The following is a 23,237-nucleotide window of genomic DNA, read 5'->3' as shown; positions in this document are numbered from 1 at the left end:
CTTGTAACACATTAATCAGCATTTTATTCATCCTATATTTGGTCAACGTTTGGTGCCTCAAAAATAAATCCAACTTTCCCAGGCAATTTTTTCCTATGGAAAGTTATTCAACATCCATTTAACATCTGAATTAGTTTCCCCAGCCACCTAATAGTCTGCCTTTTTTTTTTTTTTTTTTTCCCTCACAATTAAGAAGCACAAATATAAATGTAAATGAGAGCATTTTAGGTCTTTTTTTTTTTTAATTTAAAACAAAACCACTTGAACTTACTCATCTCTTAGGATAAATTCTCATTCCATACTGCACATCTTTTCACYCTGACTTCTCTCAGTCTGAACCTTACATTTTGTCGAGGTTTCTGTCATCTTTGCTTTCTGTTCCCATGTGTACACAGGCTGCTGTAGATTCTAAGGGCTGCCTGGCTCTGTTGCTATGCAACAGCATAGCCTACTTAGGACTTCCTGAAATAATCATCATCTTTTTAAGAGGTGCTTTTTTTAGACCTCTTTCCAGCAGAAGTACCTTACTGCCTTTTTTTTTTTTTTTTTTTTTTTTTTTATAGTGGACCAATGTGATTATTATCATAAGATTAGAGAGCCTTGGAAAGCCTTGCTAGCTACTGAAGGTGACAAAAACAATGTCATTGCAAGCAAAGCTCAAGAGATACAACCTACGTTCAGGACAGGAAGATATAAGCATCTTGATATTGCTATATTCAATATTCTTGCCAGATGTTTTCCAAGTATAAGAGCCATATATTTCTTCATCAGAAAGAAAGTCTCAASTGTGATTTGTTTCTCCTAGTCTATAGGAAATTATTATTGTGTAAGATATATTTCTTTCACTGAAGCAAAGAAATCTTTACCTAAAGGAGAATAAGTTACCAGTCAGACAAAAATAAGCAAACYATCTCTATAAGCAGTGTACTATAAAGGTAATCAGCTCAAAAAAAAGGAACCTATATGCAAATATTCCATTTTGTCATTCAGAATAAAATAAGATTATTTCAGAACTCCCTAGCACAAGGTTCCATTTTTTTTTAATTTCAAAATAGATGTTATAAACTGGGGCTCCACTTGCTTTTTGGATAGATATCTTCCTGCTGCTCTTAAGAGACTTTGTCCTTTCCATCCGCAAACAGTTTTTTTTCTCATTATAGCCTTCCAATACTTCTTCTGCAAGGGTGGAAGAGCATTTTTGTTTTCTTATTGCTGACTCAATTGGGTATTTTAAGTTAATTCAGTACTGTAAAATTATGTAGAGTAGTATAAACACAGGGCTACTGTTCAAGCACATCAGTCCCACATGCTTGAGTTCAAATCTCTTACTGTGTGCCAAGTTGAGAGGATATAAAAGAAGGTCTAATAGTTCAATACTGGGGACTTTTAAGGGAGTTTCAGGAAATATCTTATCATTTGCTGTTGTTGCTGTCATCCATTTTAGCATTCCTATGCGCAGTTATGTTTATGGAAAACTAGGTGTTAGTCCTGAATTAAAGGAATGGCAGGAAAGATGTCTTTCAGACTCAGGGAACATGGATATGAAATCTGGTGTTACACCAGAGGTGCTCAAAGACCTTTGTAGAGGCAAATCTGTCTTCAGTGTTAATACATGAATGAATGAATGAATGAATGAATGAATAAATAAGGGGCGGTGGATGGGAAAAGAGAGCGGCAGTTTCATATAGTTTGCAGTATTCCAAGTCTCAAAGAGAACTTGATTTTAAGAAAGACTGTGGTAGGCCCAGAAATCAAGTTCTTGAATATAAAGGCATGAAGGGGTTAACTCCCTTATGCATATGTGTGCATACATGCATGGCAGTCCAGCTATCCAAGGGTATGATTCAACAAGGGTTAGTGGATGTAATTCCCTCAGAGTGATCCCCTTTAAATATTTATTCTTCAAAATCACCAATATTGAAAAGCATAGCTTAGGTACAAATCAGTGTGAGTAGTGTTGAAAGACAAGTGGTTGAGACCTTGACTCTGTGTTTGAGAAAAGCAACATTTTACAGGAGCTCCTTCATGATGAGCAAGCGACCTAAAACTTGAGAACGGTGAATCACAAGCTGGAGGAGAGACAGGGATTTATAGGGAAGTCCTGTAATATCACAGAAAGACAAAAGAAGGCACATTTGCAGTGGTAAATCTGAAAGCATAATTCTTAAGGTCTGGAAAACAAAAACAATCAAAAAAAAAAAAAAAGGCAAAAAAGAGACAAGAGCTTTCCCTCTCCTTTAGGAATCCCTAATGACTTAGGATCATTTTGAACACTTGGGACTAGAAAATCTGCATATTACAGAATTGTCCTTAACAATGCTGACAAGCTTCCATGTGCTGGTAACAGATGGAAACTAAGCAGTGAATCGAATATACTAATATTTAATCAGCAGTTGTGCTGTATTACACAATCTTTTGCCTGACTCGAATTTAAGACATGTTTTTATATACATGTAGTCTGATTAATATGATACCTGGTGAGTTATGTGATAAACAGCTCTTCTACACACACATACAATGCAGCACAGAGAGATGACAGCAGGTGAGAGAACCCAAATAATATCCTGCCCTGGAAGAAAATCAGCCCATCACAGATTCATCTCCTGCAGCACAGAAGAGACCCCATGGCAGGCATGGGAAACCAGATTATCTGGATTCTGGGGAACAGACACCATCACTGGGCTTGTCCAGGGCTGTCCTACAAGACTGCCAGATACTGGAGATGCTGCAGTGAGTGACATAAAGTACCTGCAACTGTAGTTGGACTATGGCTTGGAGGGCTCCCAGGTGCCCTCAGGAGAGTACCTAAGTTGCCAGCAACTACAGTGAGCGAGGGTACACAAATCAGGATCTGATCTGTAGGGTTTGGGGGTCAGAGACCCCAGTGAGCATACGCATGTGTTTGCCTTAAGGGCCAGGTGCCTGGAAAGAGCAAAGCTTCAGGACCAGCTACTGGGTAGTGTCCATGGGCAGCCATGGTGCATCCATGGGCAACAACTGGATGCCTCCTGTGTGTTTGCGTGCACACGTGTGCACACATGGACAGTCACTGTGGCAGGGCGGGGGGTCTGAACCAGCATCTGGAGTGGGATTGTGGGCATTTAGCTCATATGTCCAAGGTGCCAGCAGCTGGAGAAACCAGGAATCTGGGACCAGCTAAAGGTGGACAGATTGTACAAGAGCAAGGACTAAAGGGCAGTCCTTGGGCTTTCCTCCTGTCCCAGCCACAGAAGAGAACTGGATGAGACCGCAGGTGCTATTCCTGTTTGTGTGAATGCTATGTATGCCTGAGTTAATTTGTGTTGCCAGCTCTATGCATAYATGTGTGCATGTGTGTGTATATATTTTCTAAATATATAATTCTCTCTCTCTACACACACACACACATATATACATGTGTGTTCACATGCGCACCTAGTAGGAAATAGATGCTTAGCCTGCCTACTGCTTAGGTACAGGGATATGGTGCTGCAGCAGCCTCAGTTCTGTCAGGCTACCAGACTCTACCTCCTCCCTCACCACGTCCAACCTCAAGTGGGAATTCTGTGGATTCTTGGGAAGAGTTATATAAAATTAATTAGTGATAGTTGCCATTTTGAACTGGAGACTTCCAATTTCTTCATCACCAATGTAAAGCCAACTAAAGCTCGCATTTGTGATTCCTCTAGTGCCCTATTTCTTCATCTAAAAGAAGAAAGAACCAAAGCAAGAATATAACAGGACAAACTGTTTACAAGAGGGAGTGGTGGAAGCACAGAAACCAGACAGACTTTCCTTGATTCTCTCAGAGGTCACTGATTTCAGCCAACTATAACAGAATTGCTTGATCATTTTAAGAGATGTCCTAATAAAAAAAAAGCATCAGCACACAATAGACATTTTATATTCATGCCAGTCAAAGCTAATGCATTTTTTTCTGCAGCCCAAACTCTTTATTCCAGCACACAGCTCTCCCTCTTATAGCAGTAGTCGAGTACTAAAAAATGTTAGAAGAATGTAGAAAAGTTGCAAAACACWTCTAACCTACATGCAAAAATAATAAAATGCAATAAACTTTGCAAGYTGTGCTTTTGATATATGAGCTAAGATACAAATACACAAGTATGAACAGAGACTGAAGAAAGCTTCCTGTTTACAATATGGGTGCATTTGTGGGAAGAATATTTCCTAAGACTTCAATTCTGAAATCCTAGCAAAGAGAAAAAAAAGTCTCAAGAGTAATAACTACCCTAGAAGAGTTTCTGAATACCATTTTTTTCCACAAAAGGTAAACTGCTGCTGTGATTTGTAATAGAAAGAAGATAGCTACACAGATGAGTTGATACAGACTCAAACCTAAAGCAACAGAAAAACACACATATGGCTCTTCCAGGCTTTTTCTCAACGAAACTTTAACTCTCTTCAGCTTGTTCTGAAGATACTCCTTATGAAGATTATCTGGAACTGCAGCACTAACATGTCCTGACACTGACAAACCTGAAGTTGGAAAACATGTTTGTGATTTAAGAAACTCAAAATACATTCACAATTAACTACAAATTATTTTTGACTTATCTGTCCAATCTGAACTGGGAGTTTACCTAAGTTTTAAAAGATAAGAACCTTCTTGGGYGAGGCACCATCTAACAAACATCTTAATGAGACAAACAGCAGAAGGCCGAACGCAGCTCTGAAGGAGTCGCAACTTGCATAAACTTCCACAGATAATAACAGCCTTCGACTTAACCTTGAACAACTGTTCCCAGCAGCTCACTACTCTAGGTACCTGCTACTCTAGGTACATTGTAGAAGGAGCTATAAATGGGATGGGCTTTCTGTTTGGTTTTCCCCATGCATAAACTCAGTTAAAAGGAATACTGAATTTTCTCTTGGTTGCTTTTATACGGGAGTCCTCTTCCTTGCTGCATTTCCCACTAACACRCTGTGGAATATTCACTCTCCTTCTGGAGCTTTTCTGCTCCTTCACTATCATTCTTTCTCAGAAAGCTGTGGGATGGAGGTGGGGGGGAGGAAGCACCTTTGCAGAGGTGAAGAAAATGTATTAAAAAAGGTTCCCATAAAATTCTGAAATTCCACCAAAAGAAAAAAAAAAGCTCCCACAAATCATAAAACCCACAAATTTCTCAAATCTAATTTAGGTCTTTTAGGTTTGACTTATAGGTTACATTTTATACCATGTAACCAAAATATATATATATTTATACCAAATATATTTATACCAAAATTAAACACACAAGTATGGGAAGATTCAGAAATGCKATTATCTCACATAGTTTTTTTTCTTCTGCTTGTACATAATGCACACAAAGAGAAGATGCAGGAAAAAAAAGTATTAAAAGTTATCGGCTTACACATAGACTTGAGTTTTTTGACTATGCAGTTGCTTGCAACTCTTCCCAGAGTGCAACCACCTTCTATCAGGAGTTTCTATCAGATGGAGTTTCTAGGCAGGAGTTGCTATCAGATCTGCTCCTTGGCAGTCTCCAAGGGTTGCAGATGAGTATGAATGAAGTAGGACTGCAAAAGCATATGAATACAAAGAATATTATGCGTTGTTTAAAGTCAGTGCATATGAACTTTGGCAGCGATCATACATCTTTTCTATCTATACTTCACTATTCCTAGACTCATTTGTATAGTGTTTTATATTTAATGTAAATATTTTACCTAAAGAAAGTGATGAAAAGTTACTGCCATTCTAATTTAATAAACTTTTCAATATCTGACACAAATGACTACAGGAAAGACTGAAAAAGAAGTATCAAGCTAAACAGAATAGAAAAAAAAGTGGTCTCGGAGAGGTTCAGTGTTATGATCTAGGCTGCTAGAGAACCTAGTGTGACATTTCCATCATTAGTCTTTTAGACAACATCTCTAGTGAGTTAGCTGTAATAACAACTTTTCATTTTTAGGTAAATAGCGAATGAACTTGTTTCTGCTTTGATTTGCTTCATAACGATAATAACCAACTACTCTGTGCTGAGCAAACTTTATGACTCGATAATTAAATGCAGCATGAAAGTAAAGTGCAGGTGTGATACGATACCATATATTTGAGGCTGTAACCACGATCCATACTGGTCAATCTATTGCAAATGTTTGTCTCTTTGTAAAAATCATTTTTGGTACCTCAAATAATTAGCTTAAAAAAATACATTTTTTTTAAGCTATCAGGAGTCTCCTGATGCAAACATATGAGCACAAGAAGGACTTTCTATTTCCAGTATCTTTTTTTAAACTTGACTGRCTTGCCAAAACTGCTCCTCCGACACCTTCTTTCCACCCCAGACGGGGAAATCACAGGCCCCCAGTGACTTTATTTGTTACACGTTCCTTATACCAACGGGCTGATGTGAGATAGCATCATTGCAAGTGAAGGCAGTGACAAGCATGTAAATGCCATGAGTGAGAGATGCAAGCATCACCTTTCATCTCYACCATTGCAGACCAAGATCTCAGTGCTCTCAAAGATCACAAGACTTACAAGCATGATATTTATAGACAGTAAAAGCTACATTTCTTTTTTATCCTAAGACTGAAGCCTTTGTTTTACATGGGAGAGGACCAGGAATCTTTCCTGTTATTTTAAATTACTGAGAGTTGAGATTAGCCTTGACATTTTTAGGTTTTTATACTGTGAAAGGTGGAGGAGGAGTATATACGAGCTTTTCATGCCYATAGACTGCTTCCAAGAAAGCATTCACTATAGTAACAGAACTATAAATTCCTTTTTTTAAAATCATGCCATGTTATCCAGTTCAACTCATGCCTGACAGTGGAGAAAGAACTGCCAAGGTGGAAGGMCTGTTGCAAGAGGTGGCATGTTTGCTTGTGGGCTATTTTAAGCATTGATTAGCTTGTTTTATAAGTGAATACTTCCCAAGAATAAGTTTTATAAGTGAACACTTCCCAAGAACAATAGGTAAAAAAGACACAAGCCAAATTCAGGTGAACATAGTATATAAAACTTGACATTTTCAGTTTGAGGTGATTAACATGAAATACTATACACATAAAATACTATTTTCATACTATACTAATAGTATGAAATACTATTAATATGAAATACTATGAATTACTATAACATGAAATACTACTCATGCTYCAGAAATTAGTAAGAATTCTTTTAAATGAAGTACTTTAGGGAAATGTAGTATTTCATTTAAAGGAAGTACTTAGGGAAGCTGGCTGAAGTCTCTTAGCATTTCCGAAAAATTGGCTTGATATAATTTTGAAGTGCAGGACACCAACCCTGAAGATTGAAGATGTGGTACCAACTTCAAGATCTGCTGAAGTTGATGAAAACAACAGCTACAAAAACAAGCTTTCTTTCCAAAAAACTCCCCTCCATCAAATCAATTTGTACACTAAAACTCTCTCAGGAATATCTGACTTTCAATTTAGTACAGAGAATCTTTTCCCAGTTTTCTATTTTGACGCTCTTCTTCCTTTGATCGCTCCAGAGATTAAYATACTAATACTTACATATTAACACTCATGAAAATGTACAAGATTTTAAATTACTTTTAAACAAAAAATATCCTAAACAGAAAGTGTATGTTTATGGGGGGGAATCAAGAGCGTGGAAGACTGGGTGAAATGGGCACTATGAAAGCTCACACACTGGATGCTTGATATCTATGTGAAGCACTGCTCGATCCAAACGTCTTGACATATGTGTCCTCCTTTCCATAGAGCTATTTTACATGATGTTGTTACTGGAATAATGCATTTGTGTCCAGATGGGCAGGACTGTGCATGCACCAAGATGTTCTTTAGCAATCACTACCACTCCAATTCAATTTGGGGTAACTGAGGTAATATTGAATTTCTAAAGCCAAAGGAAATTTTCATGTTTGCTTTAAACTCCACATTACATAACATAGTCATTTCGTAGGTCTGATACAGCTATTTGGGGTAACTATTCCTCTGCCTGGCAAACTTCATTATACTGTTTAATGGACTATCAAAGCTGATGGGCTCTGTAGAAAATGAAAGCAAACTCCAATAAGTTTTTTGCAAAAACTTTAGAAAGATAAAAAAAAAAAAAAAGTTTTTTTCTAAGAAATCCTGCAGCTTAATTTTACTGCTTAGAGTGAGTGAGTAAAAAGGTRTTCAGATTATCTGAAGTTAACAATCCTAACAGTATAAAAATAGCCTCCAAGATTAAAAGTAAGCAAGAGGTATGCAATTCTCAGGACAACAGCAGGATAAATGCAAAGGCAGCCAGTACTCTTAGCTTGGGAATATATGCTTGGTTGTGAAAAAAAAAAGAGCCCCTTCCCCCTCTAGAAAATCATATTCATTATCCCAAACAAAACAAGTTTTAACAAATCCCAAACAAATACTTTGAACAAATAAAGCCTGAGACATTTTCAGTTGTGTTTCAAGCTAATTAGTAAAGAAACTTCAAAACAASACTCAGATAAGCTAAGCAAAACAAACCACCACCTCTGTTTTGAGTTAACATAGGCGGTGATCAAGWTGCCAACAAAAGCAAACTGCTTCAGTCTGATGACTAAGCATGTAATCAAATACCCTCATCTTTAATATTACTGCATAAAGTTTCCACAAAGCTGCATTATACCTTTTAGATGTTACCCGAAGTAGTAATCACTTATTACAAAGCTAAACCCTACCAGTTCCAGTCATTTTTCACTCTGCTCAGCCTTGTATTTCAAAGAGGCAAAGGCCAAAACCGATTAACCTTGGGCACTTGAAAACAACTATAATGCAGAGACAGCCTATGTCTTATACTATACACAAAGAAGGGTTTAAAGAGAAAAAGTCAGTTCTGTCAGTATACTGATATAAAGCTTCTACCTTCTACCTTGAGACATTCCTACAAATGCCATTTCAAGGTGATTTTTATTTGCTGTAAGGAAGTCTCAAAAATATTGTGTTGATTATAATTAGCTACGGTACACTTGATACCTCAACACAGAAGCTGTAGGTTACTATTGTGTCCTAATTTTGTCAATTAAAGCAAGAATTTAGAGTATCTAATAGCAAAGTATAAAATGAAATAGTTCAGTATGATTAGACTGAAAAAAAAAAAAAAAAGCACTCTATATAAAGAAATTACTTTGTGCCATGATACTATGGATATAGTGCTGGAATTATATCTTCTTTTTTGATTCTGAAAGAAAGGCTGAAATTAAATAATATATATATATATTTTCACAACCTTTCATGAGCTGCACAAGACAGAGCAGAAAGCCTCTGGCTGTTGTTGAAAACTAACCCCTCTCAGGACAGGAAGCTATACAGTCTCCTGGAGCAGTGTTGTCAAGATGCAATAAAACAAAAAGTGCCAAATTTGCACTCTTTGCTTCATTTTTTGTTCTTTGTCCAGTGTCAGACTAGTACAGTCTGAGTGCTGCACTTATCAATTGTATTAAACTAATATAATTTACTTCCAGGAGTTGCTTTAGATTACAGCCTGTGATGAGGTTTTACTTGAGATATCTTGAACACGAGTGGAACTGATAAAAGAGGTTTAATTTGCAGTGACTGTTATCACAGACCTTTGTTTTTCTATATCAGGGTAAAATATATAAAAACAACAAAYCTGTTTGTATCTAAATATGAGATATTTTATCAGGGATCCCAGTGTCTTATGGGCAGTTTCAATTTATTGGAATGCTTTAGCATGGTAACGTAAGGAAAACAGAAGTCATGTCTTCAAGAAAAGCCCACTAAGGGCAGGGCAGTGACRAGGGCCTTCCAGGTGCATCAGGTGCTTCCAGGTGCTCCAGACCATCTTAGCAGCTTCTGCTAGGCTCAGCATATATCCTCCTGGTACCCAGGGCTGCAAAACTGGACTTTAGATAGGAAACAAGGAAACAATGATGGTACTGTCTCWCTGAGGCTTGGCAGCATGCTTTCCTCACATTACCTTGGCCTGCTCTAGACATGTTTGTTGCTGATATGTATTCTAAATAACCAGGTACTTCCATCTCAGCTTGTGATGTCAACCAGAGACTACCTAGGTATCTGTTCAGCCCTAAAACTTTAGGCTTCCTTGCATAAACTAGATACTGAAAYATCCAACTGTGAGAACAAGACAGCATGTTTTAAATTAGGGTTTGTCTGCATAATTGGGCATCGTGAAGGTCACCTCCTCTTCTAGAAGAATAATTGTTAATTATTTTGTTTTCTGCCTTCTGTGGCCAATTCTTGTCCTGAAGGACAATTTGTCTTTTACCTCTTTCTCTTACTCCTGYTCAGACTTCAGAGTATACTGACTCCTCCTCCTCCTCCTTTGGAAAAAAAGGGCCAGTGCTTCTCCCTCCAGATGCCAACATTCAGTTAGAAACATGCCCCCTGGTATTTTTTATCCCCAAACAGCACTTCCAGATTGAGTAACCGCTAACATTTGATTAATTAAGGTTGCAAAGAGTAGAAGTGTAATCTGAAACAAAATTAATGGAGAGCTTCCTACATTTTCTCAGGACACCAGTTTTAATTAATTTTACTGAAGAAGCTGTACTGATTGAATTCTCATTAGATTCCACGCATTGAGTCAAAATGTAATTTCTCGAGAGAAGATGAGGTTTTGCATATTTAACTCCTTAATTTGCAATAACACACATCCTTTGGCCTTGAACTTGATGATAAATGAACAAGAAATATTGCTATGGATTTGTCTACTAACAAATATGCATATTCTATCTAATCAAATCTTACACATCTTATCCATAAGCTCGGTAGTGTTGGTAGAAAGAGACAGAATGATGATCTCTAATTAAACTGGCACATGGCAGCCAGCCTTAGAAATACGCAAGGCAAACAGGCATTGAACTAAGAGCCTCCTTTGAACAGTGTCCAATATTGTTTGTGATGATTTGAGTAGTGAGGGAAAAAAAACGCAACTATGAACAACATCTAGAAAAAAAGGTACCTAAGAGGCATTTGGGTTGTGAAGATTCCTTACTTGTACACTGTAGTTTTGAACTTTTAAAATATTCATGTGAGTGCATGKACATGTATATATGCATGGATCTAAAAATAAATTTGTAAGACAATCTAGAAAACAGGCAATAGATGGACAATATGAAGCAGTAATTCAGACCAGTCCAGGGCACGAAGCTGACTCATGTCAGTTCTTTGAGAGAAAAAGCAAGAGCAAGAAGAGGGATGCAAAAGGAAAAGAACAAGGTGGAACAGCTAAAGACAAAGGATCCCATAASAAGCTCTGGCAACAGCTCATAAAAAAMCAAAACCAAACCAAAACAAACAGAATACCCCTCATAAACAGCTTATTGATGTGGGGTTTTCTTTTAAAGATGCTTATGAGAGACTCTTTGCSAGCTCTTACTAATCATAATTGCTAGTGCTTGTCTCTCTTCATCTCRTCTTTCATGTCATTTTCAATAATTAATTTCAAGCAGCCAGTTGGAATCCTCTAACTGCAACTTATCCAAGAGGTTGTTGTCTTCATGCTACTAGATAGCACGCACACAGCACAGTCAGCAGCCCTCTCGCTTCACAGCAGGGATGTCTTTGTTTTATTTATCAATGCTTTAGGTAACGTGCTGATGCCTGCAAGGATCTTACCCTACTGTAGATGGAGGGAGCTGCAATGGAGAACAGTCTGTACCAAGGTTGAAAATGCAGCTAGAGAAAAGAATTGCATATTGCCTAATACAGAGAGAATAGAAAGAACCAAGACACACAGCCTAGTCACAAGGGATACATGATGTGTGAAACATTTAAATAAGGCAAGGAAAGTGATAAGTCATACAAGGGGGAAAAAAAAAGGAAAAAAATGCCTAGCTTCATATTTTCAATAGTTTCATATTTTTCTGAGCAAGAAAGTCAGCATTTTGAGGCATATAATAAGTGAATTTACCTTCAACATGAAAATAGATGTTTTTAAAAAGGATCAGAGAGGCCAAATTTCATCATTTCTACAAGCAACCACAGAAATCTGCATCTTCTAAAGACCCTGTAACTAGAAGGAAGTCTTGAACATCAAAGGAAAAACAGAAAAAAAATACATTTTCAGAAGCTTTTTCAGTCCTCCTCTTCAGCTTTTCTTAAGGCTTAATGCCTCTATAAAATTACTGACAGAAGGTTGCAAAGACTTTTCACTGCCTTTGCAAGGTAGCAGCCAAACACACTTGGAAAAATTTTGTCTGCATTACATATGAATAGACAAAGCAGCAGAGGTCAGAGGCCTTTAGGCCTGGGAGGTCTCTGTATCCTCTTTGTGCTGTCATCTAGTAATCAAATGCACTTTGGGAGCCTTAGAAAGAGGTATTTTAAGACACTGCTGATACTTGCTATACTTAAAATCCTGAATGCCACCACTTTTGAACAAGCACACTTAACTTTGAAATCATAGAAATGCAAATTTTATTTTGAGAAAAATTGAATGGTTGTATGTCAAGACAAATTAGCAGGAGGAAAACAAGCCTTTCCAGCAGTAAAATAAATACTAAAAGTGTACAAAATTGCATAGCTTTCCAGATATTCACAGCTCYTTACAGTGCTAACAAATTCTGTTTCTATTGTAGAAATAGCTCTTCCCCATGGGTGGGCAGGGAGGGAAGAGGAGGGTAAGGGTGCACCCACCAGGACTGCAGAATATTGAAGATATTGAGCAAGAAGGCAAAAGCAACCAATTAGTAAACATATTCTGGTATTTTCAGAGTGGACAGAGAGCTCTGTAACTATTCCATCTCTTGGAAGTTTTTTCATAGTGGTCCCAAAGGCAGTTTGGCAGTTTCTTATCCTGAGTTAGTCACCTAAACACTACAGGGGACTTGTTGGGGAAGACATACRTCACACATATATGACAGCTATAAAATAGTTCTGTTGAGTAAGCACAAGTTAGCCATCCACCACCGTGTTGTCTGGGATCTGGAACTAACTTGCAAAGCTGGCAGACTGTACGAGAGGTGTTTGAGGTGGCAGGTGTGATAAGGTATTGGGTTAGTTCCTTTTCACTTAGTGAAACACAGTAATAAGTTTTTTTAATTTCATCCAAACATCTCCCAAATATATAGACTGATATGATAGTTCTCACTGACAAGGTATATTTTTTGTTAACTACCAATGACTAGCATTAAGCATACTGCTGTACTGTTTAATACTCTAAGTGAAAGCAATATAGCTCCTTTTCTACTATTTCACCTACAATTAATATCAAATGAACAGAACTTGGCAGTTATACRTCATTCTATTTATCCTCTTGGAATAACATTAATTTTCTTCTGACTGTGAAATTTTATTTGTATTCCAAGATCTTTGTGAGTGAAGAGAACAGAAGAATGGAAGAAGGGATGGTGGACAGAACGGAAGAAGGGATGGTGGACAGAACAGAAGAAGGGATGGTGGACCACCTCATTTAAATGTGTGGCACAGCTGTGTATGAGCAAGTTGTAGCCAACTACATGGGACAAACGAATCCCTTTGTTTTTTTTGGATAGCTAGTCTAAACACACTTACAGAAACAGACTAGCAAATTGCTGCAGATGACCTGCCCATAAGAAAAAGAGGAAAATGTCACAGAAATTCCACAGAAATAAATGGATTTTCTCTAAGGCTTGTGGGAAAGAAGTCTTTTATGCAGATAAAAATTGCCCTTCCTCACCTAACTTTTTTCCCCGAGTAGCTTGGTGATAAAGTCAAAATTGTTTCAGTTGATGAGAATATCTCACCAAAAAGGCAGTTCAAATTTGAGATTATGAATAACAAAATAGTAAACTTTTTTCTTTGTTTTTCTGAAATGTGTTCCTCACAGAAAAGTCATTTTAACTTCTTCAAAGCACCTGGCAGAACACTTCCATGTAGAGCTAAGTCTCACTTGACTATGGATTTCCACCCCCCGCTTCTGCTCAGAGTAGATGAGCAAGCACCAAACATATCCTCTTCCAAGCAGCAGCAGAAATGGAAATTAGTACCCAAAATGTATTTTTATCATAAGGCTAGAGCTAAGCCATACTGTATGATAGATCCTGCTACAGCTGCTACAGCAAAGAAAGAAGTGGGAAAATTGCTCAGTGCAGGTGATAGTTTCTGTCATTTTGAGATGTGTATGAGAAATGCCAACAACACCTTGGATAGTAAAAAATTAAATTAAAACTTGGTAATATTAATATTAAAAGTTTTATGCTTCATGAATACTTTATAGATTTTTCCTGTTCATGTGTCAGGATGAGACCTAGATATATCCAGTCTCTGCATCACCATCCCAGGTTCCATAGAAAGGATATCTACATTCCAGATGTTGAAAGGCCTACATTCCAGATGTTGAAAGGCTCTGTCCACCAGTCCAAGTGGAGGTGTTATGCATAATCTATGGGCACATAGTGCGGCACACAGATGTGCAACTTAGAGTTTATTCAAGTCTTGTTTTATTCCCTGTGTTCATAGACAATGGCATCTTCACAGAATGACACAAGATCTTTTCAGATTAGCTGGCTGTTGTCAGCTATAGCACTGTGCAGCTTTTTCTAAGCCAATTATTACAAAAATTAGAATGTGTTTTCATTAAGATCTTCTGTGAGAATCTCCTGAAGCTGCCAGTGAAGAGGTAAGGAGAGAGACACAGAGAAAGTGGCCCATGTTCTGCCTTGGTTAGGTTCTGAGCAATATACGGGTCTTAGAGAAGAAGGCCTAAACTAGACTTGTTAATGGTCTATGCTTTCAGGTATGTGCAAGCCAGCATTCAGACAGGCCTTGCAGGCAACCYTCATTTATAAAAGCAAACCATGTCTGATTTGCACTATGTCTCATTCTCATGTTTCATCCATAGCACCTTACCTGGTCAACAATTCTGATCAAGTACGTCTAAAAATCAGTCTGGGATGGGAGGTCACTGTTACAGAAATGTTAATTCTGTTAACATCTGAGGCACTAAAATGACTTAAACATCTTCATATCACACCTGAACACAAAATAAAAACATGATAGAAACATAACAACTGATAAATCCTTGCAACTGTTACTATAAACTCTTGGTGTATCAGCCTTTTTTGAGAAAATCTTCAGGTGTGCCCAGAGACTATGAGATGATTTAAAGCACTTTGCTGTAATTAATGGTCTTTGAATAGAGCAGGGATACTCTAGAAATGTGGTTAGAAAATCAGAATTTCTTCAACAGGGCAATGGGCAGATATGATTAACTGTTTAAGAAAGATGTCAAAGACGGAATGGCAGTTGAAGGTGAAATGTCACAGAATGCACAGAAACCTTTCACTATTTTCATCAGTTTTAGCAGAGAAGAGGCTGACAAATTTGATGATAATTTGGCATGACTCAACAGCAACCATATAAATATAATGTAAACTGAAATCTTTCCAGTAGGAGAAATTATTTGCTAAAGAATATCCAAAATGCTTACTGAAAAATAACCCCTAGCCCACACAAATTCCCAAACCATATTCTAGACTAATCTGGGAGAACATTAGCTGACCCAGCCAAAAACGCACCCAAATCCTTGGTAACAATTTAAGGATATTTCTGAAAGTAGCTGTCAGCCAGACCAAGAAGGGTAGAAAAAATGATAATGAAGCCTRGACTTGAAAAATCTACCAAACTCGCAGAAAATGCATTTGTATAGGGTGTTTCCCCTCCAGAAACACTGCTTAAGAAGCAGAGAGCTACAGCCTGTAGCTGGATCAATGGCCTTCAAAAAATACTTCTATAAGGCACAAAAGCAATAGAAAAGAGAATTTTCTGCTTGGGTGGAAATAGCATGGTTCAGTGTGCTGCAGCAGCTTTTAGAAATCAGTATTACTTTCCTGAGGATTAGCATAAACTCCTTGTTCTGCAGTCTTATGGGCTGTACAGCTGCGGAAAGACAACCTCTAAATTAAACACTTTTTCATTCTCTACTCGAAAATAGCGTCAAAGAAAATKAAAGTGCTATAAAAGTGTTTTGAGATCCTCCACTACGAAACATACTAGATGAATAATACATTTCCCCAGTATACGAGAAAAATCTTTTGTCTGTTTAGCRTCTCTTGCTACATCGTTATCTAATGAATAGTAAGGTTTAATGAGAAATGGTGGTGCATGATTTCTTATATGATGTCTGTGTTGATCTGGATGCACAGATGTCACGCTCATTTTACATAAATAGCGATTTAGACACTRATTGCTTTGGAAATGCTGCGAGGGAAGAAACAGGTGTGTACAACACCCTTGGTTGAGGCTATATACCTGATCACACCATTTATCAGTGTTTTCAAATTTGTAAAATTCAAAAAAATATTGGCATTGCCCAGCCAGTCCCTAGTGGCACCTCACTCAGAATAGCCATAAAAATTGCACTCTGAAAAGACATGGAGGTGGTAGTGTTATTTTTGCACATTATCCCTCTGAGTAAATGTCACTGGCATCATACAGTTCTTCCTACTTCATATTACAGCTGCCATTCAGCAGATCAACACCTGAACTCCTTGCAGACCAATATAGACAAAGAAGGATCTGAATGCCTCTAGCTATTCAGGATAAACTAGGAAATCCCCAATTCAGGATAAATAATCTGTTTGGAAAAGGTTGTTGTGCTTGTTTTTAAAGAAATTAAACATAAATATTAGCAGTCTGTAGGTAAAGAAATTATGATAAAATTAGCTTGCTTCACCAAAAAAATAGTTATGATATACTTAGGCTTTTAATGCATGTTGTAATCAATTTTGATAAGCACTGTCTTTTTCTCAAGTCACAGTTTCTATATGCACGCACACTCGATTCATATCTCTTATCCTTTGATTCCACAAGAGCTTACAAATAACAGCTACTGAAAATGCAGCAGTCTATTTTTAGGATTGATGCCATTTTCCTTTTTTTTTTTTTTTTCCTCCCCTTCCTCTTTTTTTTTTTATTATTATTTTTTTTTTCCTTATGAAGTACCTCACATTAGGCCTGCCTTTTAAATTCTGGTATTTCTCTCATGCTCCAATTCTTTCATGCATTAACAAATCCTTTTTCTCTCATTTTCTTCTTGCCATGTCAGAGCTCACAAACACTGGCCCATCTCAACAAGGCTGCCATCATCCCACTGTTTTAAAACACGTGAAACAAAGGAAGGCTGAATGATTGAATCTCTCTTGCTCTATATAAAGCCGCATGCTGCATTTTATTCTTTCTTACCTTTGTCAGATGAGTGATTTTGATGCCACACTATCAAATTTAATGCCTGCTAAGGCACCTGCTCTTTCCAGTCTCACTGCAGACATATTGCTGTACTGATCTTACAGTGAGCCTACTGCAGATGCAAGGTGTCAGCCCAGTTGCAATATGCGATTGACACCTGAGAAGAATCTGCACAGTAAGAGCTTATTAGGAAAGGAACTGAACAGAATTAGAAATTATCATGTCACTAAGCAGATTTCCCAAGTTCTGACTACTACACATCAAAAATAAATTAGCAGGAGAAAGGCACGCAAGAAAAATGTCAAAGAATCAGAATTCCAGAATAGAGTCTATGTGATTAAAGAGTAAATTGACCAAGGAAGACCYTGTTCTTGAAGAAAAAAAGAATGCAGTAAATCATGAAATCATGACTAGTGAGAAGTTGAAAAAGGAATGATCACCCCAGCATCTCTCACAATGATKTTGATCAAAAGGGTCCCAAATGAAATCTTTAGAGACAGATTTAAAGCAAAATTAAGATACTTTCGATATTCATTATACACYGAACTGCTAGAGGATACTACGGAGACTGAGAATGTAAATAAGCTCAAAGAGCAATTAAACACATTTGGTGAGGGCATCATGCCCATTGCTATAACATATAATGGTATAAATGTCCCAYTAAACTCTAGATATTCCTAAATAATGCTGAACCCCAAAAGCTAGAGGACAGTATGAAAAACAAGAATATTTTGTATCCAATTGTGAAGTTACTTCTCTAGAAGTCCTCTATGGGAAATCTTGCCAGTGTTTTTACTCCTATAGCAAATTTCTATTCTTACAGGCTACGTCTAAACTGATATGCTGCATAGCTTTTCCAAATAGGAAAAGATTTATGCTCATCCCATAGAGAATAAGCTGACAGCTGACAGTCAGTGTTCTACTGTTAACAACTGCTTTCTATTTACCTGTTGTATTAAGCCCAACCAGTCAATGCAACTGCCAAATTGTCACGGGGGTAAAAAAAARGAAAAGGTCTCCATATCTGCTGTATTCTATTAGCTTTCCAAAAAATGAAACTCGCACTAATAGTTCCTAAGAGCTTTTGCTAAATTTAAAAATAAGATGTATCCTTTGTTCCTATTTTGTAATATATTTTTTTCAGTGCATAATAATCTTTTCTTGGAATTCACTAGCAACATCTTAATACCAAGAACATCCTGTGCCTCCAGCAAGTTCCCTGGGAAGTTTGAAAGCAACAATGTGTTTTCCCTAATCACTCTCCTAAATATACAATCTCAATGAAGTGAAAGTGAATAGGAACTGTCATGAATATGATGAGTCTTACTTGGTCCATCTGTGGTTAGGTGATTTTAAAGCAGAAATGCATTTAAAGTTCTGCTTTGTCCAGGCTAGACAATGAAGTTTGCCTCCCTCCTACCTCTCTCTGTTGAGCAATCAACAATTAGGCAGAGATGATGAAAACATTTCTGAAGCTGCTGCTGAAGTAATAATATCCTTTACCAATATGATCCACAGCATTTTAAGGGAGGCTTAACATGTACTATAAACAGCATCATGGAAGGACCATTAATAAGCATCTGTGCTATTTTAAAACAACAGGTGGTAGGATCATTTCACCAGTTATGCGCTCGCCATATGTGTAAATGGAAATTCTGTAGGAGGTACACAGGCAAACGAGGGAATATTTAGAAAAAATATACATATATATAGCGTATAGAGATATATATATTAGAAAAATGTATTTTATGCAGAATATTTTATAGGCTAGCTAACAGTTTGCCAAAGTAACTTTGTTACTGTTTTGAATCTTTTGGAATAACTGCTAGAACAAAGAAGTGGCACAAAAGATGCAGTCAGATAAGAGAAGCAAAGTTCATATATCAGAGTTTAAGCTATTTGCCTATTGCTTCTGGGGCATTAGTGCAGAAATGGATACACATCTCTACAAAGACTAGTCACCTGCTTTGAAATACTCCTGAAAAGGTATAGGTTAAATTATCCATCAGCTCTGCAAAGCCAAAAAAATAACATAGTCAATTTTAAAATTCATTTTAATACAAGTTAAAAAAAAAAAATCTGATATAGGAATGTACAACCTGGGTGACTTGAAACTTTCCTCTGCAGTTACTCCAGGCAGTTGGGATTAAAAAAAGCTTTATATTTAGTTGACCCAGTGAAGTGGGATATTAATGCCTTAGAATCACGGTACCACCATAAAAATATATAGTCACCTCAGAAGCAGAGTGGCTTTTTCAGTATGTTTTAGAGAAAAAAAAAAAAAGCACTGTCATATTTTATTGATTCTACTGTAAGAACTAAGGGATGAAAAATTATTTGATCTGGCATTTGGTTGGGACATTTGTATTCATTCTCCTGTCTGAGACTCCACTTTGTCTTACCTTTCCTAATATGTTCATATGTAATGACAGAGATAGATAGCAGGAGCATAAAGTTCTTATACAAAAAAGATCATCTCTTTTATTAGGTCATTACATAAGAATATATAATGAGATCTTCCCCAAACTAGTGCCTTGTTTCATCATGAAATTAGTAAAATTAAGCTGATTGCTGCTTATGCTAAAAATTAAACATGCTGCTATCACATACAGCTCTAAGGAAAATGCTTAAATCAACGTGCTTTCACAAAAAGCATACATGAAGACTGTATTAATTTCCCTGTACTTCAGATAATAAATTCTGGCCCTCAGCATCGAAGTTGTACAGCATGGACTTGACTAGGCGCATATGCAAAAGCGTTCAAGGCCCATGTGTACATCAATGATAGTACATCGATGGTGGGAACAACAACTCCTCTTACTTCTGCTCTCTTGGTTAGTACTAACTACCTTTGTAGCTGACTGACCACTTGCGTTAAGATCTTCTATTGAAAATAATTAAAGATTCTAACAGAAAATGCACTTACACAGCAGGAGAAGAAATTTAAGTTGATATGTGGCATTCAAAAGTTTTCACTCTGTTATCTAGAAATTTAAGTTACTGCTTCCCAAGTGCGTGTCCTTTAATACAGGTTTCTTTTGTGAAGAAAAGATGGTTCCATTCATGTTAAGATAAACTCTTGATTTAGCATTTGCACACATTAMGGTACATAGTCCTAAATCTACAGTATATATTCAGCCTTTTTTTTTTTTTTTTAAATATCTGACCACTCACACCTAGTTCATAACTTTTATTTTTTTATTTATTTATTTGTATCCTAATCTCTCAGAGGAATTAATAAACAAGGGAAAATAATCCCCAAAATCTAGTAACAACATAACTTAAAAAAATAAATGCTTGCTCTGGGACATGGTTACTTCATTCAAACAGCACTTAGAGACACCAGCTTTGAACATTTATATATAAATATRAACTGAATTGTTTCATTTCAGCTCTCAGAAAGGAGTAAAAGTGAAATCAAACCTCTGTAGCTTCAAGTGCATTCAAGGTTATTGGTGTTTTTCTGTTGGGTCTCCTAAGTAAACATGCCTTACGCAAACATGTCCATCTGTCCCCCACTCATAAATTTGGTCAAATGAACCTGCTGTTTCAAAGGCTGACAGTGGCCCAGAAATCTCCAAGATAATTAAGCTTCTACAAATTTGTGCAACTAACCCAGATGAAGGGATCCAAAACAGCAGACCCTCCGAGGAAAAAGCAGCTAGATCTCAGCTGCTACCCAGTCTGTCTGGCATCAGCCAGCTGGTCAACTCGGCTGCTCGTCCAGCCAGCAAGGCTGCTGTCCCAGATTAGCCACAACAAAGGGTTTTTTTCCTTGCTTGGCAGAGATAGGGAAGTTACTGTAACAGAAGGAGAAAGCATGGATCTGTAGGAGAAGTTTATAGAGTAGATTTTTACGAGTTACACTGCTCAAAACTAAGTTCAAGGTGATAATTACAACTGTTTTTCTCTATGGACACACACAGGCATGTGTACATCCATGCATTTTACACATTTAGAGCACCTATGTTTGAAGGACACAAAAGATACAAACAAAAGTGATACAAGTTTTGTTTGGAGAAAAAAAAAAGCAAACACCAGATGTACATTCACATATATGATAATGTACAACTCTTCATCAGCTATTCTTTCCATTCTGCTACCACCATTGCTAAAAAAAATGAACATTCTTTTAAAACATTATTTAGATTTCCTAGGAAGCACGAACAGCTATATTTACTATACCAATGATGCATCAGTATTAACAATTACTCATACTATGCTACATTTACAACAACAAATAAGAGAATATTTCAATAAACTCCCTTCAGCAAAGAAACAGATTGTAATTTATAGATTGGATGGACTAATATGAAGTGTCTGAGCTCAGCTACATGGTTTCTTTTCTTTTCCAGAGAGGGACAATTAKAGGGAAAATCAACACATGACTACAACACTGCAACAGCAGCTGAAACAGCCAGCCATGCTCTTCATTAGTTCCAAAAAAAGAGGGAAAAAAAGGCCTAGGAGAAATATCACAACTAAGACTCCTAAGTGTTTTACCAGAACAAACTAAGTTTTTGTGAAAAGAAAGATGTAGTTTTGATAGAAAGAGACGCTACTTTTTCTGGCCYGAGACACATACACAGGACATGCCACAGAGCACTTTAAAGGGCTAAACATATATGGATTTATTCTCACYTCTTCAGAGCTAAGATGCATCTGCTGAACTGACCTTTGACTTAGCAATTCACTACTCACTTGATTTCAGCTTTGAGAAGACTTATTTCTCGTCCTATCTTTTACCTCCTGCTTACTCAGCAATAGTTCTGAGGCAAAGGCACATAATTAAACATCGTCCTGAAGAAAACAACAGCGGTCCAAGCAATCTCCTGTTACCTCGGTAGGCTCTATTTTATCACTGGGCAGGGTCATGGCCAGTGGCCAGTCGACCTTCAACCACCTGCAGTCAGAATTAGGGTCCCACCACTGTGCTAGCAGCTTTCTAAAGACACAGAATAATAGGATCCTCCCAAAATTTGGTCATCTAAGCAAATAAGATATATAGAAAAACTTCCAATTCTTATTATTCCACTTCCTTTCTCCATTAATAACAGATTAATACCCAATCCTTTTCTTCCCAGAGATGCAATAACTGCTTCCTCTTCCAAACCAAACTAGATGCAGCAATTAACCACTAGCACCTATGGATAATTCTCGTTGCAATGATGTGCCCATGCACGCCAGCCTAGTCTCTTGCACTGACATGTCTCCTCCGGAACACGCTGCTTTTGGGCAGAGCGGAGCCAGGGGGAAGGAGGAAGGGAGGAGGAGAGAGGGGTTTTTTTTTTCCCTCCCTTTGCTCAATTCTGAGACTCCTCACGTAATGGCAAGCCCAGCGTTATGTACCACAGACATGGTGCAGTACCATGGGCCAAGCTGCTATGCTGCATGCTCGTTTTTGGTTTTTTTTCACTTCCAAAGCCTGTAGGATGAGCATTCCTCGATTTACCAAACGCAGGCATTTTGATTCTGCTCTGTCCCAAGCATTACCACGCCAGATAGCAAGGGGGAAAGAAGGACGCGATCAGAAGCCTCCGGAGAACCAGGAGACTCCATTTTGGTGCGGGATCTGCTCTCCAACTTCTGCGCTCCCTCCAGCTTCCTCGCAAGGGGCTCGCGGGGGCGACGCGGAGGCGAGACCCCCCCTGCCCCTCGGGGGGCTCCCCGGGCCCCTCCGCCTGCCCCAGGGCGCCTCCCGCGGCACCTGCYGCCCGCTCCCGGCCGCCGCGGGGCCGCTGAGCCCTCGCGAGGCTCCTCCGCGGCGCGTCCTGGCAGCGGGGCGCGCAAGGACGCGCTGCGGCGCCGCGCTCGGGCTCTCGGGGAAGCCGCAGACCCCCCTCCCCGCCCGCTCACCTTTCCAGCGAGCGGCTCAGCGCATCCTGCAGCCTCCTTCCTTCCCTGCCTCGCTCGCTCGCTCCCGCAGCGGCCGCTGGTGGGGGCCGCGGCGCTGCGCTCGGCGGGGCGGAGCGGCGCGGGGCGCCCGGCGTCGCTGCCCGCCCCCTGCTCGCTCCCTCCTCCTTCCTTCGGCGGCTCCCGCTGTCACTTCACCCCCACATCCCGCCGCCGCCGGCGGCAGCTGCTGCCGCTGCTCCTAAATTCGCAGCGCATGAAGTCATCCTGCCCGC

General features: G+C 38.4%; 1 protein-coding gene across 1 annotated transcript in view; it reads right to left on the bottom strand.

Annotated features, from left to right (window-relative positions):
- PKIA (cAMP-dependent protein kinase inhibitor alpha) overlaps nt 1-23,003 on the bottom strand; it is a 37,183-nt gene extending 14,180 nt beyond the window's left edge. The window contains exon 1 of the mRNA XM_026049664.1: nt 22,966-23,003. The gene's annotated coding sequence lies outside the window, so the exon portion shown is untranslated. The remainder of the gene's footprint in view (nt 1-22,965) is intronic.
- Nucleotides 23,004-23,237: the final 234 nt, after the last annotated feature.

Source organism: Nothoprocta perdicaria, unplaced genomic scaffold (genome assembly GCF_003342845.1).
Source record: "Nothoprocta perdicaria isolate Ctin4 unplaced genomic scaffold, notPer1 scaffold_60, whole genome shotgun sequence".
Taxonomy (NCBI): Eukaryota; Metazoa; Chordata; class Aves; order Tinamiformes; family Tinamidae; genus Nothoprocta; species Nothoprocta perdicaria.
This window is presented reverse-complemented; position numbering and strand designations above follow the sequence as displayed.